The sequence below is a fragment of the Muntiacus reevesi genome, chromosome 3 (genome assembly GCF_963930625.1).
Source record: "Muntiacus reevesi chromosome 3, mMunRee1.1, whole genome shotgun sequence".
NCBI lineage: Eukaryota > Metazoa > Chordata > Mammalia > Artiodactyla > Cervidae > Muntiacus > Muntiacus reevesi.
Genome location: NC_089251.1, coordinates 213,593,721 through 213,621,256, shown reverse-complemented (window position 1 = coordinate 213,621,256; position 27,536 = coordinate 213,593,721). Strand labels below are relative to the sequence as shown.

Below are 27,536 nucleotides of genomic sequence, written 5' to 3'. Positions count from 1 at the left end.
TATCTGTGCCATTGTCTTATCTTTATTCCCCTTTACCGTGTATCTTAGAATTTACTGTGCATAAGAATCAACTGAGAAACACATTAATAATGCATATTTCTGTGTTGCATCTCTAGAAATTTTAGTTCAGTAGTCTGAGGTAGACAAAAAGAGCTTGAATGTTGAAAATGCTCCTCAGGGGGACCCCATTGATAATAAAAACTTTAAAGGGCACTATCCTCTCAAAGGTAAACTTTCCCTGATTGTGTCTAGGTTGATGCCTTATATATTTTAGCCTCTCAATAAATATGCAAAATATGCCTTGAATTTAAACTAGTTGGATAGTAATAGAGATGAGAAGAAACTTCTCTTGAATACTCTATCTGTTCCTCATGTTTATGAAACCTAGCCACAATTCAAGTTCCAACTGAAGCTCCAAATATTCCCACCATCTTCTTGGAGTACACAACATTGGAGGAGTTTGGGGGCAGTGAGTCAAGAAAACTCTTCTTACATCCCAGTTTTGTCAGTATTTAGTTGTTTGATTTATCTAAGATGCTTAAACTTGTCTGCAGTTCACTTTTCAATTTGGTTAACAAGATATAGGAATGAAGTTGACTTTGATCATAAACATAAAGATCATAGCAATCATAAAAATCACTTGGAGAGGTGTTTATTTTTACTTATAATGTGTGAGTGTATGTATATTATATATACATACATGCTGTATACATAGGTGCTTGTATATAAATGCATTTATGTGTTAGTCGTTCAGTCATTTCCAACTCTTTGTGACCCTCATGGACTGTAGCCTGCCAGGCTCCTCTGTCCATGGAATTCTCTAGGCAAGAGTATTGGAGTGGGTAGCCATTACCTTCTCCAGGGGATTTTTCGGACCCAGGGATCAAACCCGGGTCTTCTGCATTGCAGACAGATTCTTTATCATGTGAGCCACCAGGTATTTTTACTCATAATGTGTAAATGTATGTGTATATACACATATATACATTATACATATATGCCTGTATATATATGCATACATATATGCACTTACACACACACACACACACACACACACACACACACACACATATAAATTGTAGATCCCAGTCTTGCTATCCCTGAAGTTGCTGAATCATTCATCTGAAGTATTTTTTGTTTGCCCTCTCTAGATGATTCTAATGATCAAGTCATAATTGGAAACCACTGAATTAGAGGCTTTCTAATTTGTCAAGTCCAAGCATCCATCTCCTTCTATTGAACTCCCTCTGATGGTCATACACCTAAAAGTATAATATATTACATTTCAATTTTTATTTGGATTATGAAATAAAAATTCCTGAAACATTGAAATATCCTTGATGATGGAAACTATGTGTTATCCTTTTCTCCTGAATAGCGTTCCTAGTGCAGTTTATAGAATCCTGCAAGCAAATTAGTAAATTTTGTTGACTGATAGGTTGAAAGTAGCCAGAAGTCAGAGAGGAAAGGGAAGTTAGAGATGGGTGGGAAGAAACACAGCTGTCTTGGTCTTAGCTTACGTGAATAGAATATCTTGGCAGAGGGATTTTAAATAGATTGGATAGGTGACAGAGGAGCACTGGCAGAGAGGAAGGTGCCAGGAGTCAGGATAACTAAGCCGCTGATGACATCTTAGTTGGGAGTTTCCGAAATGTGGAGGAGGGAATGACACATGTGAGTGTGTGAGGGAAGAGCCTTGGAGAGGAAAGGAGAACTAATGAGGGAGGCAGCTGCATGTCTAAGGGCTAAAGACAGTTCTCAGAGAGAGAGAGTCTACAGTTTGGGAGGGAACAAATGTGTGTAGCACAGACATCAGAAAGCTTTAATTCCTGGAGACTAAAAGAAGTTGAGTTTTACTGGGAGGGCAGCTGCCCTGGAGGTCATCAGCCACCTCTGTGAGAGATCAACTTCTGTTGTGTAAATTCAGTGAGATTTGGGAGTTAGTGGCGTAGCCCCAGCTATCCTATTCTCACTGATTACAAAAAAAAAAAGCCTTAATAGAGTTTATATGGGATGCTATTCAATTAACTCTGATGCATGTGTCAGTTTGAGTTAATAGTAAAATATAACCCCAGATGTATAAATGGATTTACCTGTTGAATGAATTTGTATAATTCTTTGGTTGTCAGTTGTGAAGAACACTTGCTCAAATGAAAAAGTCAAGTTTTAAAATCTGACAACAGTTAGGTATGAAAAGTAAATTCTGTTCTCATCAGGATAGTAAGTGTTTACTATCAAGAAGGAAGGTGGGATTTTGATTTACTTCATTGATCCTGTTAGTGGAATCACTTCTAGGAAGAAAGTATATCTTATTAGATATTTAAAAATAATATTTGTACCTAATCCTGAGGACTCACTGCAAGGACTGGAGTGAGTGAAGATTAATGATTTTATATGGTCTTATCCAGCAATTATCATGGTGCCCGTGTTTCCTTGAAAAGGAGAATCAGGGTTCAGTTGTTATGTTGAAGGAGTGATTCCCTTTTTAAAAGATATATTATGTTATACTTGCAGCCTGAAGATGACTGATCCTCTGAAGAGAAGGTAGGCATCAGAGAAAACACAGCCACAGGCTTGAGAGGCAGAGGGCTGCTGTATTTATTACAAAGCCAAGTGTAACAGAATACTTAAGGTAAGGCAAACCTTAACAACTAGCCACTGATAATGGTGGCGGCCTTAAATAGGTGCAAGAGCAAAGCTGTGAAGTCCATGTCCCAACACAGAAAATACGGAACTCAGAGCGAGGTACTGTTCTGGGCCAGGCCGTTCCCTGAGCCTTCTGGTTCCAGGTTTATCACAAGTTCTTTGTGAGACAGACAGGCTGTCAGAACCTCGTATGTATCCTTTCTAGTTCATTGTATTTTAACATGTATCTAGGCAACGTTACCAAGTATGGAATTATTTGATCTCAGTAAATATTTTTGTCATCTTCATAAAGTTCTGAATAGGACCACCCCTTGGTACCGTTAGATGTTGATACTGAAACTACGAATAACTTAACTTACTCATGGTCAAGGATGTAGTGCTAAAGTCAGTACTGTAGAGTAGACCTTGGCATGTTATTTGGCAGTCTAACAACCATCAACCATTCTTAGTTTTCCTGTGACTTTTGGGTGAATTTCATCTATTTGTGGGCAATCTGAGTATGTCAGTCATGTGTCCTCCCCTGGAGTGGATAGCCATTCCTTTCTCCAGGGGATCTTCCTGAGCCAGGGATTGAACCCATGACTTCTGCATTGCAGGGGGCTTCTTTACCATCTGAGCCAAAAGGGAAGCTCCATGAATATGTCAGTCATGTGTCCTGCCCTGTGCTAACTGAAAGCCAGACTAGATGATTGCTTTTACTTAGAACCTTTGGCTCATGGTGTCAAGAAAAAAGTTATTTGAAGCGCATTCATTCCAGCATTTGGACTTTGGACCCAAGAATCAGTCGCATCATTAAGCTGTCTTGGTTTGTGATTTTCCCTGTTCTGTTTTGAAGGCTAGTTTCCTTTCCTTCCTCCCTCTATCCCTACTCTTTCCTTCCTTCTTTTCTTTTCAAATAAAACAGCAGCATATTTAAGTGTACAAAGTGGTTTGATGTACATATGCATTGTGAAATGATTCTTGCAATTCAGTAAATTAGCACATCCTTCACCTCACATAGTTACTTTTTTTTTTTTGGTGAGTATGCATAGCAAATATCTCAGAAAATTTCAAGTATACTACACAGTATTATTAGCTGTAATCACCTACAGTCATCATGCTATATAATAGATCCTGAGAACTTATTCATCTTATAACTTAAAGTGTGTACCCTTTTATCAACCTCAAAGCCTTTTCCAGTTTCCAGTTTCAACACCTAGTATCACTTCAGTAAATTATACTTTTATAAAAATTAATCTTTGATATTTGAACTCTCTGAAAATATAGTGCAAATTCTTTTAGTAAACACAGTGAGCAAAACCAGATAACTAGCCCCAGAATTCTCAGGAGGAGAATAATTTATCTTAGGCAATATTTCATATTGTAAAATGTCAACAGGTTAAAAGAAAAGGAGGTAAATATTAGAGACAGGTTTTGTTACTTGTGGGTCTTCTGGGTCTTCCCTGCTGGTAATGTTGGTTCATTCAGGGCTGGCTCATGTTTGGCCATCCTTCTATTGTCAGCATATGGGATCAAGTATTGCAAATATTATCTGGGCAGATTCGATGAGCATTAGTTTACCTTTAGTCACATGGGTCACATGAACGAAGATAGAGCCAAGGTAGATAGAACAGGAGGTGCAGTCAGGCCCCATAGGCACACAGGTTGCGGAGCTCATGCAACAGGAACTACAGACTCAAGATACGAGAGTGAGGATTAAGAAGGGCAGGCACCCAGGTGCACAGGCTATTAGAAAAATGTACTCAAGAGTCTGAGGCGGAGCATCCGAGCACCATGTATTGACTCTAGGCAAAGACACAGATGCTAGAATGTCATTTCCTCCATTTGAATCTGTATTAATGTTGTGACCCAGGAAGGTTATGTAACCTCTCATCTCTCTCTGCCTCTGTGTCTTGATGCGTAAAGTAGGGACAACTGTAACTCCTACCTTAAAAGTGTTTACTGGGGGTTAAATGAGTTAATATAGATAACAGTGCTTAGTGTGTAGTAAGTGTTTAGTAAGTATGAACTGTGAAAAGGCATGGTATGATCAGGGTGCATCTGTGAGCCTCTCTCAGGGCCCCGAGTGCAAGCAGAAGGAACAGAGAGCACTCAGTTAGAATCAGCAGTCAGGGGCTGAGACTCTGGGAATGCTTGCCTCTCCAGTGAAGTCTGAATTTGGAGACAGATAAATGTGGCACAGCACTTCCAGAAGGAAAACTTGCTGAACCCACTTGAAAGAGACCGAGATATAATTCCCATTCTTCACCACCCATATTTTGTATTAAAAACAATTCTGCTCCACTATGGAGGCAAGCAAATCCTTAACCTTTCTTTCCTTATCCATAAAATAGGCCGATCCTCTGTGCAAAATGAAATTAGTTGTTTGAGAGTGTTTTATACATTTATAGAAAGTTTATATTATTCGGGATCCTTTCAGTTGCAAGTGATGGAAACTCAACTCAAACTAGCTAAGAAGGTAAGTGGAGTTAATTAGCTGATGAAAGTGGACAGAATATTGGGTGTTTCATGGACTGAAGGACAAGCTCTCAGAACCTGATCCTTGGAGAGTGGGACTAGTATTCCAGGTACCTGGATTTTTTTTTTCCTCTTCACTAATACTATTGTGTAGCACAACTCCAAAGGTCACTGTTCAGTTGGGGAGCGGCTCTCCATCAGGAGTGAGGGGTGCCCTTTGGAAATGTGACTTGCTCTCTTCTCTCCTTGATTTTGCTTCTCTTTGAAACTTATTCTCTTCTGCACCACGTAGGTCTCCTGCTGAGGGCTGGGAACTATGGCCACCTGCTACTCTAGCTTGCATCCTTCCAACACTGTAACAGAAAGAAAACAAAATCTTTCCTTTCAGTTAAGTGGAAAGGTTCCCAAGGAGGACTCTTAATTGGCCTGGTCTTGGTCATGTGCCTATTCCTGAGCCACTGAGGCCGTGAGGATGGAGTCTTGTGATTGTAGGAGCTGGGGTCATGTGCTCATCTCCTAAGTGTGCATGAAGCAGGGTGGGATGTGTGGAGGGAATGTTGGTGATTGAAGGTCCAAAGAAGGGAAATATGAAAGGCCAGCTAGAGTTACCACTGTCTACCATGAACAAGAGCATTATCATTTCCTGATGTTTGAGGTTATTCCCCACCCTTCCATCCTGCAGTAATATGAAGGGTGTGTTGAAAAGAAGCAGTAGTTATATGCCTAAGGGACACATATTAAGCCTAGATTTTCATATTGGGAAAACAGACTTGATGAATTAAGAAATTTCACCACAGATGTACTATAATTCTTCACTATGACCCTTTTGGAGCACTTTAATGCCGCTGTAAATGAGAAATTATTTTCCATACTCTCTTCGTGTAAACATGCTTATTAACAGTCCTGAAAAGAGCTGGTAGCTACCTCTGGTACTACAAGGGCACTAGGTGAATGTATGGACTCAGCAGGCATTCATTCACTAAGTAAGTCCCTTGAGTGTGCTCACAAACACCAAGAAGTCAGTGTGGCTTCGGGACGACAGGATGTGTTTATCAGATGTTCTTGCCCAGACGTATAAACAAATAGAGCTCAGACTATGGAAATGATATGTGGATATGTTTCTGGAAATTTAAACAGGAAGTATTAATCAGTGAGCAAAAGAGTTGCACTGGGAATTGATAACCCTTTGAGGGTCGCTACAAAGATTAGATGTGTATGGATGAATAATAACGTATATAAAAACCAAAGGTGAGGTGAACTGACAGTCAACTCAAGTTTAACATAACAGCAGAGTGCCTCCTCTTTTCCCTCAAATTTCTTTACTCATCCTTTCTCGGTTTCTATTTTAAAGACCATTCTTTATAGTTTATATGCAACCTTATTTATTGATAGAGTTTTAGTCTTTCATTTTCTTTACATCCAGAATTTTTGTTGCTAATATGATCCCTGCCATATACAATATAAGGAAGCCGATTCACAGAGAGGTTAAGTAACTTGACCAAGCTTGCAAAGATCCTTAGTGGTAGAGCCAGAATATGGACCAAGACAGGCTGGCTCCAGAGAACATGCTGTTCACTGTTCCACTTTGCTGTTTTCACGAAATTCAAGGTAAATGTTTAAATCTGGTGCATTGTCAAATTCTCCTCTTGAAGGAGAGTTTTTGTGTCATCATATAGGATCATTGTATTCAGCCATTTGTTAAACAGAGCAACAAGGTTATAATTTTTTGAACATAGATGTGCTCTAAATACAGGGATAATATGAGGCTAGAACCATCTCATCTACTTACTGGCTGTGTGAATACTGGTATGCACAGATTCTTCACTTTCAAAAAAGGGAACATACTAGCTGCTTGACATACCTCAAAAATAATGGGAGAAAAGAGACAGGAAGTGTAAATTGAGGAAGCACTAAGAAAATCAGCACCACGAAAATGAAGCAAATCAAAACCACCACCAACTTCTCATGATCTTTTGTCATCTCATTTCCCTGGTTTTGTCCTGTCTAATTTAGATCATAAACTCTCCAGTCAGAAGCCATCACCTCTTTATACAGAGTACTAAGGCTGGTGTCACTATTTAATAAAAACCCAAGAAGCAGCAGCGAAGTTTTTAAATTAAATCCACAGACCTAAGGTGAAAGTTATATTGAGTTCCAACTTTAGTTCATTATGGCAAAGTTAAGATAGGACATGGACTTATTTCCTTAATTTTCCTATAACTAGTATATTGTAGCAATTAAGAGAAAGTGGTACAGAGTCAGATTTCCTGGGTAACAGTTTCTGGATTGGCATCTTAACAATTATATACTGTTTTGAACTCGCTATATTTTATAGATACCAAGAAATACAGTATTATATGTTTTCACATCTCAGAAATTGAGATGGCTTATACAAAGAACAGTGTTTTATGGCCACCATTGGCCTCGTGGCAGCTGAGACGCAGCTGGCATTGTCAGAGCACAGAGCCATACTTGGTCATTGCTGTTCATGTTGTCATCACTTTACCGGAGTTTATGGGCACTGATGTTACTGCACATGATAAGTTAATTTGCATTTAAGTTGTTTTCAGAAAGATCACACAATGCACTTGGCTTTAAGACAAAAAGTTACTGTATACACAGAAACAGAACAGGGGGCTTAAATTTGATATTTGTGAAGCAAATATTCATCATTAGAAGAATGATCATCTTGACAGACTTTCTTGCAAAGGAAAATCAAGTGCTTAATGGTATCCCAAAGAGGAAGATACCCACACGTAGCTGAAACTGTTTATTTTGTTGCTGAAGTATACCAAAAGGATTAGTTATCACACACCAAGTCATGCAACTGAACCGCACACAGTAGAAATTCCAAATCCCTTCGTATATTGGGGAAAAAATTGCAAAGCAGTTTTTGGTGGTATGATACAAGAGTGCTCTCAACAAGTGTAAAATACAAATTCGAAGCAACAGAAAACATTATGTCATAGTTTACTTGGCAGTATTTTCCCTCTTTTTTATTTGTATATTTAAAGAAGCATATTGTGCTGATGGCCTCCTTGAGATGATAAAATACAGAATCTATCTCATAGGCTGTGTGAGGACTTGGTGAAATAACATAAGTAAAGGGTTATTGCTGTGATTGACTAACGGTAAGTGTATAATACACATTGGCCATTTTATTAGCATCATCAAATGACAAAGGTCTCTCATTTTCATACCTGTTCTGTTGTAGATTAATAGGGATTGGAAACAATTCAAGTGGGATACATTCCATTTGAAAATAAAAGGTGGTTTTGTGATCTCCAGGAGAGCTGGAGGGGAAGTTTAATAGGCGATGTTAGGAATCCTGCCAAGTGCTTCACAAGTCAAGGGATGAGTGAAGTGGAAGATGTCGCAGCATGTCCAACGTGGGATGGCTTTTTTATTCTTGTCTTTGACTGGAGGTTGCTCCGGTACTGCCATAAGAAATTGCTACCTAGCATCCTGATAGACACAGCTTCAGCTATGTTTCCAGAGCCAAGAAAATTGAAGACATTTCTGTGTACCACCTTGGTTTTTTTATTCAAAAATTGTAGTGTTAATTTCAGTGTACCATTTCACACAAAAATTATTCATAGCTTTAGAATTTTTGAGTTTAGCAGCACTTTGGAGCTACAAGCACATTATAAAGACATTATTGAAATATTCCCAGGTAAACAAATGTGGGCCTCAGCTCAGTGAATTTACACAGTGTTCAAGTACACAACTGAATTCAACCTCTGAATTTTAACTTTCATCTAACTCAAATTCTTGCATTCTTTAAAACATAAAAGGAAGACTTTATAAAGTCATGAGTGATGCTAATTGGGCTGTGGTTTTTTTTCAGGATCCATTTCCTGGTTAGAAATCAACATTTTGAGAGACTTTTTTCCAAATGTCTCTTAGATTGTGTTCAGGAGTCTTTATTAAAAGTTAATGCTTATTTTTTTTAAAACAGATTAACTTCTGAAGTCTGAAATATCTATTTTAATATATTTGACTTTTATTAATCAAGATAGCTAAATATAGAAAAATGGATTAAGTACATATACACCAACCTTCTCTCACTCACATTTTTAAGTTACTTTTTGTGAAAGACAAGCAAAGATTATGTGTACTTGCTCTTTACAACTTTTATTATTTCAAAAGTGTAAAGATGATAACACATGATATTTGAGGTCTTAGGAGTAAGAATCTCTCATATGGCCAGAGGAATTATTGAAATTAAGTTCAAAAATAATTCTGAGTTTATTCATATGGGCAAATTATTTTGTCTTCTTTTTGCATCATAATTTTGACTGCTACACTCCAGTTTCTTTTTTGGCTCTGAAAACTATTGGGAAATGTTTTGGTTATTGAGTGCCATAATAACTGTGTCATGGGATAACTACTCTAGCAGTCATGTAGTCAAGTTCCCAATCACGATACAGTGCCTCTGGACAAGTGGACTTTCATGTGTGTGATTGGAGGTTAACCTGGTATGTTCACTTGTTAATATTTTTAGCAAAATTATCATTTAAAAAAGTGAGGGGGCGGGGAGGGAAATGCTGCTCTGAGACTTCTTTGCTGGCTTAAATTTACTTCTCCACGTCCAAGTAATGAGTGCTTTTTTTTTAAGTGACATCATACATAAGATGAATTTTCCACTTTTCACATTCAGCTTGTTTTCCTGAAGGGGTCAGGTAGCTGAAAGAGGAATGGACATGACTGCTGAGTATGGTTTAGATCTTTGAATTTATCAGATCGATCAAGGCGAAAGTTTTTTTTTTTTCATTTTCTAATTTTTCAGTATTTTGTTTAAGCAAAAAAAAAAAAAAAAAAAAAAGGCCCAAAACTCCAATCAATGATGGTAGAACTTTCTTCAAAATGTCTCGCTATTAAATATGTGATATGAAATACTTTGGTGTTAGATAAATCGCAGAATGGAAGAGAATTTTAAGAAAACAATTCAAGTGTTTTACTGTCTCTTTGTGTTTGATAGTCAACTCTATTTTAGGAAGTCCCTTTTAAGCTGTGGGAATGTAAAACAATTACCTTTCAAACCACTGAAGTGCAACCTGAATATAGTTAACACCTCATCTGGCTTCCAGGTGTAAATTAACCTTGTATACAGGCCATTAGGAATACTTAATGATCTTTTATTTGTGAATCATCAGCATTCCAAAATTTGACTAGATGTAATAAAAGATAAGCAATGCAATAAAAATTCTTGACTGCAATTAAGAAACAAGGCATTATTTTTATGATTTTATTATAATATGCAACATAATTTCCCCTGATCCCCAAGTCAATGAATTTTTCTGCATTAATTTCTCTTTAGAAGACCACTCTAATAATATAAGGAATCAGTACTCACCCACCTACCATCACTTCAAATGCACACCCAACAACAGGAAATCCAGGGGCTCCCAAATCTTCCCCCATCGGCCCACAGGTCTTCTGCTGGCAAGGAGACAGCAGTGGACACAGAAGAACATCAGGAAAGGAGATAGGGTCTTAAAAGCTCTGTGGTGATGTCCCACCAAGGTAATTTTCTAGTAGGATGCTTGAGCAATACATGGATTTGACATTAGCTCTGTCTATTAACTTCTCTGGTGGCTCAGACAGTAAAGAATCTGCCTGCAATATAGGAGAATTGGGTTCAGTCCCTGGGTCAGGAAGATCTCCTGGAGAAGGGAATGGCTACCGATTCCATATTCTTACCTGGAGAATCTCATGGACAGAGGAGCCTGGTGGGCTACTGTTCATGGGTTGCAAAGAGTTCAACCCAACTGAGTGACTAACACTTCCAGTTTGCTTTTCTATTAACTGACAGCAAAAATCTTTTTCTCTCTTTTCCCCCCTCCTCACTTTTCCCCTTCTTCCTCTTTCTCTCCTTCCTCTGTTCATTCCTCACCCGTCTCTTTCTGATTTTGGTCTCCTTTTCTGTCTGGGCCCTCTACTGTCCCTCTTTGCTGTCCTCTCTCCTTGCACTCTCCCTTTGAGAGCACACATCATCCCAGTTCTCCTCCATCCCTGATCTCTTTTCACCTCCAACCCACTGTTCACTGCTGCCTGCAGGACACTTTCAGCTATGGTTCTTTAAATCCTGTGGATTCCATTTCTTGTCTTTTGAAGTCATCTTCCCCTCATTCCTCAAACCAGCTCTTGATCCTTGCTTCCTTATTTCAGTGAGTAGTCTTCCCAGTCTTTCAGATATATCTATGCCTCAATTCTTTCTATAATCTTTGATGACTCCCTTTCCTTCCTACATCTATCTGATCAAGCGTGAACCCTCCTGACTACTTTTGTTACATCCTTAAATCTGTCTTTTCATTTCTCTTTCTAATATTAAGTGTAGACCCCTATCATAATTTATCTAAATTTGTTTTCACTTCCTTTCTCTTGTCCTTACTGATCGATCCTGCACACCATGTCAAGATACCCATAATATCACAAGATTCCTAACATAGTACAATGAGTGTTTCATCTCATCAAAAAACTTAAATGACAACCTGGTGTTGTTATTGTTCAGTCTCTCAGTCATGTCTGACTCTTTGGGATCCCATGGACTGCAGCACACCAAGCTTGTAGTTCATCTCCTAGAGTTTACTCAAACTCATGTCCATTGAGTCAGTGATGCCATCCAACCATCTCATCCTCTGTTGTTCCCTTCTCCTCCCACCTTCAATCTTTCCCAGCATCAGGGTCGTTTCCAATGAGTCAGTTCTTCATATCAGGTGATCAAAGTATTGGAGCTTCAGCTTCAGCATCAGTCCTTCCAATGAATATTCATGGTTGATTTCCTTTAGGATTGACTGGTTTGATCTCCTTGCAGTCCAGGGGACTCTTGAGTCTTCTCCAACATCATAGTTCAAATGCATCACTTCTTCAGTGCTCAGTCTTCTGTGTGGTCCAGCTCTCACATCCATACATAACTACTGGAGAAACCATAGCTTTGACTGTATGGACATTTGTCAACAAAGTCATGTCTCTCCTTTTTAATATGCTATCTAGGTTTGTCATAGCTTTTCTTCTAAGTAGCAAGCATCTTTATTTCATGGCTGCAGTCACCATTTGGAGTGATTTTGGAGCCCAAGAAAATAAAGTCTGTCACTGTTTCTATTGTTTCCCCATCTATTTGCCATGAAGTGATGGGACCAGATGCCATGATCTTTGTTTTTTGAATGTTGCATCTTAAGCCAACTTTTTCACTCTCTTTTACCTTCATCAAGTCTCTAGTTCCTCTTTGCTTTTTGCCATAAGGGTGGTGTCATCTGCATATCTCAGGTTATTGGTATTTCTGCTGGCAGTCTTGATTCTGGATTGTGCTTCATCCAGTCTGGCATTTCTCATGATGTACTCTGCATATAAGTTAAATAAGCAGGGTGACAATATACAGCGTTGATGTACTCCTTTCCAAATTTTGAGCTAGTTCATTGTTCCTTGTCTTGTCCTAACTGTTGCTTCTTGACCTGAATACAGGAGGCAGGTAAGGTGGTCTGGTATTTCCATCTCTTTAAGAATTTTTCACAGTTTGTTGTGATCCACAGAGTCAAACACTTTAATGTTGTCAACGACTTCAATGGAAGTAGATGTTTTTCTGGAATTCCCTTGCTCTTTCTGTGATCTGGTGGATGTTGACAATTTGATCTCTGGTTCCTGTGCATTTTCTGAATCCTGCATGTATATCTGGAAAGTTCTCAGTTCACATACTGTTGAAGCTTAGCTTGAAGGATTTTAAGCATTAACCTGCTAGCATGTGAAATGACTGTAACCATGTGATAGTTTGAACATTCTTTGGCATTGCCCTTCTTCGGGACTGGAATGAAAACTGACCTTTTCCTGAAATGAAAAGTGACCTGTGGTCACTGCTGAGTTTTCCAAATTTGCTGGCATACTGAGTGCAACACTTTAATAGCATCATCTTTTAGGATTTGAAATAGCCCAATTGGCATTCCATCACCTCCACTAGTGATGTTCGTAGTGATGCTTCCTAAGGCCCACTTGACTTCACACTCCAAGATGTCTGGCTCTAGGTGAGTGATCACACCATTGTGATTATCTGGGTCATTAAGATCTTTTTTGTATAGTCTTTCTGTGTATTCTTGCCACTCTTCTTAATATCTTCTGCTTCTGCTGTAGTAAGCCAAGCAGAGAGATGAAAACAAAGGTGAGCACATATAACACAAGCTGTCACTCAGAGTTCAGTTCAGTTCAGTTCAGTCGCTCAGTCGGGTCCGACTCTTTGCGACCCCATGAATCACAGCACACCAGGCCTCCCTGTCCATCACCAACTCCCGGAGTTTACTCAAACTCATGTCCATCGAGTCAGTGATGCCATCCAGCCATCTCATCCTCTGTCGTCCCCTTCTCTTCCTGCCCCGAATCCCTCCCAGCATCAGGGTCTTTTCCAGTGAGTCAACTCTTTGCATGAGGTGGCCAAAGTATTGGAGTTTCAGCTTCAGCGTCAGTCCTTCCAGTGAACACCCAGGACTGATCTCCTTTAGGATGGACTGGTTGGATCTCCTTGCAGTCCAAGAGACTCTCAAGAGTCTTCTCCAACACCACAGTTCAAAAGCATCAATTCCTCGGTACTCAGTTTTCTTCACAGTCCAAATCTCACATCCATACATGACCACTGGAAAAACCATAGCCTTGACCAGACGGACTTTTGCTGGCAATGTAATGTCTCTGCTTTTTAATATGCTATCTAGGTTGGTCATAACTTTCCTTCCAAGGAGTAAGCATCTTTTAATTTCATGGCTGCAATCACCGTCTGCAGTGATTTTGGAGCCCAAAAAAATAAAGTCTGACACTGTTCCCACTGTCTCCCCATCTATTTCCCATAGGTGATGGGACCAGATGCCATGATCTTAGCTTTCTGAACGTTGAGCTTTAAGCCAACTTTTTCACTCTCCTCTTTCACTTTCATCAAGAGGCTTTTTAGTTCCTCTTCACTCTCTGCCATAAGGGTGGTGTCATCTGCATGTCTGAGGTTATTGATATTTCTCCCGGCAATCTTGATTCCAGCTTGTGCTTCCTCCAGCCCAGCGTTTCTCATGATGTACTCTGCATATAAGTTAAATAAGCAGGGTGACAATATACAGCCTTGACTTACTCCTTTTCCTATTTGGAACCAGTCTGTTGTTCCATGTCCAGTTCTAACTGTTGCTTCCTGACCTGCATACAGGTTTCTCAAGAAGTCAGGTGATCTGGTATTCCCATCTCCTTCAGAATTTTCCAGTTTATTGTGATCCACACAGTCAAAGGTTTTGGCATAGTCAATAAAGCAGAAATAGATGTTCTTCTGGAACTCACTTGCTTTTTCGATGATCCAGTGGATATTGTAAATTTGATCTCTGGTTCCTCTGCCTTTTCTAAAACCAGCTTGAACATCTGGAAGTTCACGGTTCAGGTATTGCGGAAGCCTGGCTTGGAGAATTTTGAGCATTACTTTACTAGCGTGTGAGATGAGTGCAATTGTGCAGTAGTTTGAGCATTCTTTGGCATTGCCTTTCTTAGGGATTGGAATGAAAACGGACCTTTTCCAGTCCTGTGGCCACTGCTGAGTTTTCCAAATTTGCAGGCATATTGAGTGCAGCACATTCACAGCATCATTTTTCAGGATTTGAAATAGCTCAACTGGAATTCCATGACCTCCGCTAGCTTTGTTCGTAGTGATGCTTCCTAAGGCCCACTTGACTTCACACTCCAGGATGTCTGGCTCTAGGTGAGTGATCACTCCATTCTGGTTATCTGGGTCATGAAGATCTGTTTTGTACAGTTCTTCTGTGTATTCCTGCCATCTCTTCTTAATATCTTCTGCTTCTGTTAGGTCCATACCATTTCTGTCCGTTATTGTGCCCATTTTTGCATAAAATGTTCCCTTTGTATCTCTGATTTTCTTGAAGAGATCTCTAGTCTTTCCTATTTTGTTGTTTTCCTCTATTTCTTTGCATTGATCACTTAGGAAGGCTTTCTTATCTCTCCTGGCTATTCTTTGGAACTCTGCATTCACATGGGAATATCTTTCCTTTCCTCCTTTGCTTTTTGCTTCTCTTCTTTTCACAGCTATTTGTAAGGCCTCCTCAGACAACCAGTTTGCCTTTTTGCATTTCTTTTCCATGGGAATGGTCTGGATCCCTGTCTCCTGTACAATGTCACGAACCTCCGTCCATAGTTCATCAGGCTCTCTGTCTATCAGATTTAGTCCCTTAAATATATTTCTCACTTCCACTGTATATTCATAAGGGATTTGATTTAGGTCATACCTGAATGGTCTAGTGGTTATCCCTACTCTCTTCAGTTTAATTCTGAATTTGGCAATAAGGAGTTCATGATCTGAGCCAGTTAGAGTTAGGAGTGGTTTTTTTCTCTTGATTAATTTATCTGGTTTTGGCCTCATCAGGTCCTGGCTGCAGCCTGTGGGCTCTGCGTTGCCGTGTGTGGGCTTCTCTCTAGTTGTGGCCCGAGGGCTCTAGAGCGTGCAGGCTCAGTAGTCATGGTGCTTAGTAGCTCCGTGGCACGTGGGATCTAGAAGTGATTTATACTACAAGATATCAAATCTAATTCAGACAGTGTGAGACTTGAGCAAGAATAGACAAATAGACTTGCAATAGATGAAAAAAACTTCAAAGCAGTGAGATTCTGGTATGGCAAAAACCCTTTTATTAAGTGTAGATATAAGAAAGATTCCAGAAATGAACTCACACATTTATAGTCCCTTGATTAATGAGAAAGATAATGCTGCAGTGCAGTGGGAAAGGATGATCTTTTCAGTAAATGGTGCTGTGTTAATTGGATATTCATATAGAAAAAATGAAATGATGACCCTTCTCTCAAATATGTTAAAAAAAAAAAACCAATGGTGCATGGAGCTAAATGTGGAAGCTGAAACAAGCTAAGGGACACATACACAGAATCATTAACTAAAAGAAAAGTACTAGTTAACCAGACTGTGTTAAAAGTAAGAAATATAAAGAGTGAAAATGCCTGCCACAGAGTGAAAGATTTTTGCAGGGCATTGATCCATCAGATCTCAAAGTGTCGGACACGACTGAGTGACTGAACTTACTGACTCAGGAGAGATATAAAATAATTAAGAAACTCCTACAAAATAATAGGAAAAAGCAAGTAACCCAATAGAAAAATGAGCAAAGGACTTTAACTAGTACTTGATAAAAGAGGATCTATAAATGGCCAATAAACACATGAGGAGATGCTAAATCTTACTAGACACTAAGAATAGCAATCTGAACCGTCAATGACATACCACTACACATCCACCAGGATGGCTGACATTTTAGAACCCACACAATACCATGAGCCCAAAGATAGCCAGCGCCAAGCAGCCTGGGGTGGAGGGGGTCGGGAGCTTCCATTCACTATTCTTCCCTGAGCCTCCACAGTCATTCTCCAAACAGCGGTCAGATTATACTTTACAAAATGTTTGTCACTGTCTCAGTTCCTGCACAGCTGTCCCACTCTATGGAGGATGAATTCCAGACTTCATAAGGTCCTCCCCATATACTAGGTATTCATCTCTCTCTCCTCCTCCCTCATTTAGCCCCAGCTTTCCTGACCCTCTTAGGATTGATTCATGATTGGTGATTTCTTTTCTAGAAACCACATCTTTTCATGGCTATTCCCTTTCTTTTAGGATTCAGATCTCAGATTTCCTCTGAGAAGCATTTGCTTATTGTGAAATATAAAGTAGCTTTCTCCCACCAGTCCTGGTCATTGTTACCATAGCACCAGACTGACATATGTATTTGCTGTTGAATGTCTGGATTGTCTCTCTATAACATAAGCTCTAAGCTGTCTTTTTCATGGTTGTATCCCCAGGTCCAAGAACAATACCTGTCACATAGTATATGCTTAAACATATTACTTACTTTTGGAAGGGTGATTGGAAACTCTCCTTATTCCCCTGGTTGATTTTGGCTTTGTTACTTATTTATTTTTTCCAAGTGATACTCCTCAGCCAGCCAGTAGGATTTGATTTCAGTGAGGGGATATTACGAGGCATGTGTGGCAGGAAACCAGAGCTCAAGGTGGTCATTGGAAAAATGGAGAGGAGATATGCTTGTTCTAGAGAGAATTTATTTTCCCTCCTGAGGAAAGAGAGAAGTATGTTTAGAGTGGATTTTGGAGACCTCTGCTGTCTGAGGTGCCATCTAACCCTACCTCCCTTCTCAGAAACCATCTGTAAAGTCTGCATGACTCATGAAGCACTTGTAGGTTTTTGGGAGAAAGGAGGATTGTTCACCATGTGCTGGTAAGGAGTTCGTATACAAGGCAAGGTAGAGAGTCTCAGCATTGTGAAAACAGGCTTTGACCCATGGCATGAAATGTGGATGCTGAAAACCTGGAAGACTGATCGAAGATGCCAAATTCACATCTTCTCATAAAGTGATAGAGAACTTCTTTCTTAGTGTGTGCAGCAAATCCAGGGAAAGATTCTGATCAGCTTCCCTTGGGTTATTTGCCCATGTCTTGAGTTAATCACTGTGTTGTAGGAAATGGATTTTGTAATTGATCAATCTGAGTCATAGACTGGACCCAAGGGGTATGAGGTAGAAACTGTTAACAGAAGGCAAGACTCACAAAAGGTGCTGGGCAATCAAACAATAGGTTTCATAGTCTCCCAGAGTCCTCTTTCCTGGGTCAGAAGATCTAGCAACCAGAGTATTAATAGGACAGAGGACCAAACAGTATCTTATCAGTGGCCTTCTAAAATTCTTCAGAATTAACCTTAAGGCATAATTGTAACTTGGGGATGAATTTGCACGTTATGTAGTTGTAAAGGATCAGGACAAAGAGGATGCTGAGCAGAGCTAGAAAGACCTGGGTTTAGATCTGTGACCTTGTGCGAGTTTTATATCTTGGGACCTGAGCCCTTTCAGTTGTGAAGGATTTTTGCATGGATGAAGAAATGTGAGTTATAAAAAAAGATTATGCAAATATAATGTAAGAAGTTTTTACCCTTGGTCCCTAATCACCTGGGCTTAACCTTTCTGAAGCATAGCCTTTCAGGGTCTCTGGGATCATGGAACTGCAACTCCCAAGGTTAAGTTTAGATGCTAAGTGTAGATCTAGACAGAGAAAACTGGTTAGTTGGGAATCTTGGGATCCAGAGTGTAAAATAAAGGTGAGTTCCCTCATTGCTGCCAGGAAAGAGATGGATTAGCAGAGCACTGAAACTACCAAAAGTCAGGATTGGGGCAGCTTCCCTAAACCCCAGGTTGCCTAGGATCTTCTAGGCAGGTAAGCAGTCAGGTAGGTAAGCAGTCAGGTAGTTCCTGCCCTGACATTGAAGAAACTTTGATAATGATTCTTAAACCCTTTCTGTCCCCATTTCTTGTTTGTAGGACTTGGTTCTCTGGAGGTTTAAAGAGAACTATTGATTATATAGGATCTTATTTTATGATTACAGTGTTGCTATCACTTTTCAATAAGATTATAAATCTTCAAGAATAGAAATATAACCACTGTTCATTCAATAAAACTAAATTAGAAACAGCATGTGTAGACTGGAACCAGAATTCCAGGGTTAAGTGTCAGTTTACTGCTAAGCACCTGTGTGACCAAAGCAAGTTACTTATTCTTTCTGTGCCTTAATTTTTCCTCTATAAAATGGGGAGAATTATAATATCTAGTTCACAGGGTAATTTCAAGAGACAAAAGTTTTTTTTAATAGTGTGTAGTAAGCCCTAGATGCATGCTATTAATAGCTGTTAACAAGGCGGCACTTATGATATGACAGGTACTATGCTATATTTACATCATCTGAATTGTTGTTTAATTGCTGAATCGTGTCTGACTCTTTTTTATCCCCTTGTACTGTCGCCCACCAGGCTCCTCTGTCCATGGGATTCTCCAGGCAAGAACACTGGAGTATTTTATAGATGACATATCTGAGAGGTGGAGCTCTCTGCCCAGGGTAATACAGACATCTAGAATACGGTGGATCAAAGGTTGGAATCCTGTTCATCTGCTGAGAGCTCCCGTTTTCAGTGACGTCTTCTGGTTGCCTCCTGGCCTGTGGAGTCCCCACCTTCCATGCTGGGCACCCAGATGTTCTTTTCCAGAGCCAGGTGTCTGGAGCAGGTTGATCCTCCTGGAGTCTCCGGGTTTGATTTCAGTCTTAGCACAAGCCTGTGGTTTTCCCCAGAGCTAACTCACATAGTGGTTTCACAATACAGTGCTGAGTGCAGAGGTTGTGTTGATCCATTTTTTTTCCTCCTTGTCATTTAAGGTCAGGATTGGATACAGCTTGTGAAATATATATTGTTCACAGCCTTTTTCTGTTCACTGAACTTTCCAATTAGTGTCCACTTAAATGGATGCCGGGGAGAATTTCTTACAAGTCATGGTGTCATGTTGAATTGTGGTGATTATGAAGGCTACAGTGACAGGAAAGACATAAGATTTTTTTTCTCTCCTCATATAGCTTGATTAAAAACTGGCTGTGAAAAATAACCGTTAAGAATTCCCTGATAGAAAAGGACATTAAACCTTTTTTTCTTTTCTGCCTTGTTGTTGTTAAAGGACCTTCTAATTTAAATGTTCCATTTCCTTGAGTTTTGTTTTAAAGCTTATAGTTGTATATAGCACCCTCAGGGTAATGTTTTATTGATTATCAAATGTCTCCAGTGCATTTTTGCTCTCTTTCTATTTAGGTAAAGAACAAAATAGTGTGGATTTTCTATCTTTCATTCCAAATGTCATTTGCTGTGAGCTATTTTCTTGTATTCAGTTGCTTTCTTTTCCTTTTGTTTATCTTATTTTGCATACACTTTCACTTTTTTACAGAATTGGTTATAATGTGGGATTATGCTGTGTTCTGAGGGTGAATTTGAACATTAGGAGTGATATTTTATTTTGTGACAGAAAGATTAGGGTATTTTTTACCTCTTTTATTCGCTTTCAAAAAAAAAAGAAAAAAGAAATGCCCCAGTCAATGAATAATTTAAGTCCTTGAATTCTGAAGAACATATTTGAGTATTTCATGGTGTAGGCATCTTTATTTTATGTTTCCTTCCCCAAGGCAGGAGAGGTACCAGGTATTACAATATGAACTCAATCAGTCATGTCCTTTCCCCAGGCTCTGTGGTGATGAGAGTCTCACCTCTAAGAGGATTTAATTCTTGGACAGGAAGGGAATTCAAGGAAGCCGCTGTCACCCTTATTTAATCTCCATTGTATTTTATGTAAGTCTAGGAGTTTGGACTTACAGCTTCTCTTGCACTAAAATCAAAAGGGTAGGTTTTCCTATTAAAGACAGCTGTCTCTGGAGTTCATTCAGGATGGCTGGGTTGAGATCAGGGCAGGTAGAACAGGCTTTCTGGGTAGTTCCCATGCGACCCTACTAATGGCTCAGTGGTAAGCATGAAGGGAATGGGATGTTTTTAACTGTACTTTGGTTCTGTTTTTTGGCTCAGTTTTTTCCAGATCTATTGTGGCACTTCTGGCTATTTCAGTTTTTTTAAAAAGAGCATGTGGATATTGAAGATAAGTGATGATTTTGCTTATCAACAATTTGGAGCATATTGGTAGCAGAGGATAATTTATGCTAAATTGTATCTGCTCCCAAGTTTCAAGGCCATTTCAGGGTATGGCAAGTCATAAGCATAGCTAGTTTGCCTTTTAGAAATGAATTGGGCTTCTTCGTAAGTTGGTTGTTTGAAATTCAGGAAGATCATAATCTATACAAAGCATTATTAAGAGCACTGCCATAATTCCTAGGCTAGCCTACTAACATCTATTGAACTTACAATGCAATTGTGTGATATAATTGTACTGATGAAACCAATACCCATTTGGAAAGTGTCTGGGGTTTCAGTTACCTCTACTGTGGCCCTGGTTTTCGTTTCTAATATTTTTTCCTCCATCCCCACCACCTCCATCACTTTCAGCTTGCCACATAGAGACATGTACTTCTCCATCTCATGCCTCAGAGCTCCTTCATTTAGTCTTTCTCAGTTCTTTCACATGTTCAGTGTACCATCTTTCTATCAAGTCAAACCCCTCATTTTTGCTAGCCTTTCTACTTAAAATTGCCCCCTTCACTCTCCTCTCAACTGACTCCCCTTTGTCCTTCACTGTGGGCGTCACCTCTGCAAGAGTTCCTCCACTCACATTTCAGTTTGTCTTTTTTTTTTTTTCCATTTATTTTTATTAGTTGGAGGCTAATTACTTTACAATATTGTAGTGGTTTTTGTCATACATTGATATGAATCAGCCATGGATTTACATGTGTTCCCCATCCCGATCCCCCCTCCCACCTCCCTCTCCACCCGATCCCTCTGGGTCCTCCCAGTGCACCAGGCCCGAGCACTTGTCTCATGCATCCCACCTGGACTGGTGATCTGTTTCACCCTTGATAGTATACTTGTTTCAATGCTATTTTCTCAGAACATCCCACCCTCGCCTTCTCCCACAGAGTCCAAAAGTCTGTTCTGTACATCTGTGTCTCTTTTTCTGTTTTGCCTATAGGGTTATTGTTACCATCCTTCTAAATTCCATATATATGTGTTAGTATACTGTATTGGTCTTTATCTTTCTGACTTGCTTCACTCTGTATAATGGGCTCCAGTTTCATCCATCTCATTAGAACTGATTCAAATGAATTCTTTTTAATGGCTGAATAATATTCCATGGTGTATATGTACCACAGCTTCCTTATCCATTCGTTTGCTGATGGGCATCTAGGTTGCTTCCATGTCCTGGCTATTATAAACAGTGCTGCGATGAATATTGGGGTGCACGTGTCTCTTTCAGATCTGGATTCCTCAGTGTGTATGCCCAGAAGTGGGATTGCTGGGTCATGGCAGTTCTATTTCCAGTTTTTTAAGAAATCTCCACACTGTTCTCCATAGTGGCTGTACTAGTTTGCATTCCCACCAACAGTGTAAGAGGGTTCCCTTTTCTCCACACCCTCTCCAGCATTTATTGCTTGTAGACTTTTGGATAGCAGCCATCCTGACTGGCGTGTAATGGTACCTCATTGTGGTTTTGATTTGCATTTCTCTGATAACGAGTGATGTTGAGCATCTTTTCATGTGTTTGTTAGCCATCTGTATGTCTTCTTTGGAGAAATGTCTGTTTAGTTCTTTGGCCCATTTTTTGATTGGGTCATTTATTTTTCTGGAATTGAGCTTCAGGAGTTGCTTGTATATTTTTGAGATTAATCCTTTGTCTGTTGCTTCATTTGCTATTATTTTCTCCCAATCTGAGGACGGTCTTTTCACCTTGCTTATAGTTCCCTTTGTTGTGCAAAAGCTTTTAGGTTTCCTTAGGTCCCATTTGTTTATTTTTGCTTTTACTTCCAATATTCTGGGAGGTGGGTCATAGAGGATCCTGCTGTGATTTATGTCAGAGAGTGTTTGCCTATGTTCTCCTCTAGGAGTTTTATAGTTTCTGTTCTTACATTTAGATCTTTAATCCATTTTGAGTTTATTTTTGTGTATGGTGTTAGAAAGTGTTCTAGTTTCATTCTTTTACAAGTGGTTGACCAGTTTTCCCAGCACCACTTGTTAAAGAGGTTGTCTTTTTTCCATTGTATATTCTTGCCTCCTTTGTTGAAGATAAGGTGTCCAGAGGTTCGTGGGCTTATCTCTGGGCTTTCTATTCTGTTCCATTGATCTATATTTCTGTCTTTCTTAAGCCTATGCATATTCAAACTGCCCAGGGTTTCTGAGAGCATAGGGAGCCCAAAGAAGAGAAGATGGCCAGTGAAACTTCCAATACTCACATGGAAAGGTAAATGCTGTCCCCACTGACTCTTGCTGGTACCTGTCTCTGATGAGCACTGGCCCTGGAGGGATGTGAGAAGATGCTCTTCTACTCTCCTGACAATGGTGGTGAGATTCCTCCAGGGACTTTCATGTGTCTTTGAAGAAGATTACACCACCAGCGCGAGTGCTAAGCTCAGTCACAGCTGCCCTCTTCTTGGCTCCCAGGGTTTCAGATCTTAGTGCTCAGGCTTTCAGTTCGCATGGATAGTTTCCTCCCAAAGAAACAGGAGGCCGCACAAACACTGGGTCCTGACTGATTCTGTCCTGCTCCCCACAGATCCAGGCCACCCTTTCTCTTCTTTTCCAGAGATTCATATCTAACAGTTGAGCTATATATTGTTTCCCAGGACTGCTATAATAAATGAACACAATATGAGTGGCTTATAAAAGAGCAATGTTGCACAGTTGTGAAAGACAGAAGTCTGAAGCCCTGTTAGGGCTCTGGAGAAGAATCCTTCCTTGCCGTTGGTAGCTTCTGGTTGTTGCTAGCAGTCCTCAGCACTCCTTGGCTTATAGATGCTTTATTCATCTCTGTCTCCATCTACATATTGCTTTCTCCCCTGTGTGTCTGCGTCCAAATTTCCTTCTTCTCATGAAGATGCTAGTCATCTGGATTTTAGGACATATCTTAATCCATGGTGACCTCATCTTAACTTGATTGCATCTGCAATAACCTTATTTTCACATAAGGTCACATTTGCAGGTTCTTAGTGGACATGAATCTGGGGGAACACTACTCAACTCAGTAAAAGCAGTTTTCTCTTAAATGTTCAAAATCCAGACAATCTTAGGACATCTCTTCCCTCACAAAATGGGGATAGCTTCCAACACTCCTAAAGAAGGATACTGCTAATAGTTATTAGGTGACTCATTCTCATAAAAAAGATTCCCCAACAGAGCTGGGAGGTGGAAAATTAGCTAGAGTTAGGAGGTGTTCATTCTCTGTGTCTTTCAAGTATGGGGTTTTACTTATATGACCCTGAGAGGAGGTGCCTCCTTAAATTTGGGTATCTGTCTCTCTTCTTGCCTCACCCAAGTTTCAGCCCTATGTCCAAGACAGTACAAGGACTGTATCCATGAAAATGGTGGATGAGATGAGCAACATTCCTGGCATCTCTGTCAACAGAAAGAGAAAAAAACATCTATAGTTTTCTTCTGTGGTACTGTACCCTGAGACATAATATAACAAAGGATGGGATAGTTCCTCAGCACTGACTGAGTTAAGATCTCTTTATCTCATTCATTCCTCATACATCTAAGCAAGTATTAACATTGTTCCCATTCTATAGATGCAGAAACAAACAACTGCAGTCCTCTTCCATCTCATGACACTTTGACTGCCACAGTACCTGCCACAGCAGGTGTTCAACAAATGTTTGAACCAGAAAGCCTGGAATTTCTTTTTCTTGGGCATATTTTTCATTTTCTCCGTCACAGAGTAACACAGGACTTCCTGAGTACACAACAGGCAATGAGTTCTTCTGTTGTAACTTCATCCACGCACTCATAACTCAGAGTGACTTGTTGCTGAAACTCATGTACATATTCCCTCCTGATTTCTAGTTTCTGTCTTTTGTGTCATCACAGATTTCTTTTAGGAGTTAAAGTTCACTTCAAAGCCAGAGTGAAGCCAAAACCTTTTCCAGGTGCAATGATGAGCCTTCAGAGATGTCGGTAATCAAGGCTGACCGGTGGTGGGGGGGTCTCCTGTGGAGGCGGGTCTCACTGGAGGGACAGGGGTGCTGGCAGCAGCAGTCCTGGGAGGTGCCCCTTGGCGTGAGCCCTCGGAAGGCCTGGATTGTTTTGAAGAGATCATTAGTTTGTGTACTTGTCCACTCAGGCTGCTATAACAAAATACCACCGACTGGGTGGCTTAAATAGCAAGAAATGCCCTTTCTCCTAATCTGGAAGCTGGGAAGTCCAAGGTCAAAGTGCGGGTCAGTTCAGTTTCTGGTGAGAGTTCTCTTCTTGGCTTCTCTCCACGTCCTCCTATGGCCTTTCCTGGGTGCCCGCCCAGAGAGAGAACAAGCTATCTCTTCTTGTAAGGACACTAACACTGTTGTGCCAGGTCCCACCTTTAAAATCTTCTTTAACTTCAGTTACTTCTTTACTTCAAACACAGCAACACTGGGCAATGAGCTTCCACATGTGAGTTTTGGAGGCAATGCAAACATTGGGTCTATAATATAATGTGTCAGGTACTGTGACAGATAATAGCATGCAGAGATGAATTAGACATCACCCTGTCCTTAAGAAGCTTAGGGCCCAGTGCAGCAGGTGGAAGAAAGAAGAAAGAACTATTAGAGTTACCTGTGGAGCTTCTCCCAAAATAACAGATAGCCACTCTAGGAACCCTTAAATTTCTCACTGTACAATTTGATAACCCCTGAAAAGTACTTCATTTTCTCAGCCCCAAATGATCCTAGTGCCCAAACCATAAAATATGCTGTTTTGCAAAACTCCCTCCTTGCCCAATAATTGAGCTCTGCCTAAGGGTCATGTAACAACTTCAAACTGTGCTGTTTCCTTAATGAAAATAAAGAGAGATTTTAGAGCATCCTCCCTCTGAAATCCCTCTGCATTAATTAGACTTAATTGTGTAAAGCAATTTGATGATTAATTTTAAAAAACTAATAAATTATTAATGTTATAATAAATAATAATTAATATATTCTAATGAGGACTCACATTTATAAAGTATTCATTTTTTAAATACCATCTCTATAATTTATTACAGAATCTAATGAAAAAAATGCTACTTACAAGAAACTCCACCCTTGGATCATGGTTAATTGTAGTCTATATCCCTAGTTCACTTTTGCTGCAAAAGGACTGGTAAGTATATTATATTGAACAGATCACAGAGAGAGAGAGAAAGTAGAACTTATTTCACATGTTGGAGAATCTTTCTTTTCAGATCTAGGAAGAGTTGGGGGCGGGGACAGCCTTCTTTAGTTACCACTTAGCTTCAGAAAATCACAAACTATTCCTTAGACTGTAAGTTTTCTACAGCGCAGTCTCAGTAGCTAGCACACTGCCTGGCCCAGAAGAGATGAGTAACAAATAGGTGTTGAATGAACAAATAAATAGGCTCTTATTTCTCTATCCTGATATTTCTCCAGTGTTGTTGGCTATGAAATTGGCTGATCTCCCATTAAAATGGAAATGTAGGAGGCTTTAGAAAAGTACCTTAAATATAATTCCTTTTATCATATGGGAAGATCTAAAATGTGTGTTAATGAATACATAATATGCATACTATAACTTAGATTGAAAATTAAATTTCTTCATGTAGAGTTAATCTTTTATTACACTGTAGACTGCTCTTGTGTTCACAGTAAAGTTCTAGAATGCTATCCTAGCATGCCTTCCCACAAAAATAGCTTTCCCCCTAACTACTGGGCAGAAATGAAACTTTCTGGCAGAAAACAGTACACAAGAGAAAAGCAAGACTTTTTTCTTTGTGGGGAAGGGAAGGGCATAGAGGATAACTGGTTTAGATATTAGTATAGTACAATTTGTGAAGAATAAACAACTATATCTCCTTCCAAAATGTGCTTTCATTACTTGGCAAATTCAACATATATTTAATCAGATCATTAAATATTTCTTATAAGGTATTCAAAAGATATTGTGTCCTTATAAGGTATTCAAAAGGTATTGTGTCCTTAAGGAATTTTCCTCAGGCAGTAAGTATTTGCAGGCAAACACATGTAGTTGCATTATATTTTTTAATAATGGGATAGAGTTTTCCTTCACCCACCCCCAAGACTAGAAATATTTCAAGTAAGGCCAGAAGATGGACTTTCCTTTAGACATAACACCAACTGATGAGAAGACAGGCCAGAAACTAGAAAGGCAAAATTGTTTTGCCAATCAGTGCTGTTTCAATTTCAGCTTAAGTTATTTGATACATAAAGTGCCTCAGTTACTGCAGGTGATTGATGGGGGTTGTTCTTCAAGTGCTAAACTGTAAAACTATTTTATATAGCTGAAAGATATGGTAATTTTTTTCCCACTGATTTGGGGAAAAAAAGTAGTTTAAAAAAATAAACTCTGAACTTGCAGAGTTATTTCTGTGGAAATGAAGAAAACAACTTAGGATATTAAGTATTAAAAAATTCACGCCCCGAATCTCGAAGCAATTGTAAAAATGTATTCATATTCCTAGGTGGTGCATTTTTCTTTTTCCTTTTTTTTTCCCTCTCTATAATGAGATGCACTGCGTTTATTTGGGTTAAGTAAGACTCTCCACTTTCAAATGTATGCTGGAAGGAAGCTCATCTTCTATGTTAATGTTAAAAAAGCAAGCAAAAGCAATTCTGTATTTTGAGAAAGCTCTCGGCACCACTGTGACTGGTTTAAAGAAGAAGAGGAGAATGAAGGCAATGATTTGACTGGGGGTTGCCCTAGCTTGCTGGGGAAGCTTACACAACCATTATTACTTCTTTATCAAACATCCTGTTTGTTGTTGCCTGACCTTCTGCTCATTCCCAGAGTAGAATGCGGAACTCAGGAAAGCACTTGAACTATCTCAGTATCGAGTATCATGTACCTTGGTTGGCAAGGAGATCAAATAGGTCAGTCCTAAAAGAAACAACCCTGAATACTCATTGGAAGGACTGATGCTGAAGCTGAAGCTCCAATACTTTG

General features: G+C 39.6%; 1 long non-coding RNA gene across 4 annotated transcripts in view; it reads left to right on the top strand.

The window, feature by feature from the left end:
- Positions 1-27,536, top strand: part of LOC136165286 (uncharacterized) — a 195,954-nt gene that overhangs the window by 125,924 nt on the left and 42,494 nt on the right. For all 4 annotated transcript variants that reach the window (XR_010662486.1, XR_010662488.1, XR_010662487.1 and 1 more), the window contains exons 2-4: positions 2,515-2,632; positions 18,942-19,061; positions 25,621-25,718. This is a non-coding gene — a long non-coding RNA (uncharacterized lncRNA). The remainder of the gene's footprint in view (positions 1-2,514; positions 2,633-18,941; positions 19,062-25,620; positions 25,719-27,536) is intronic.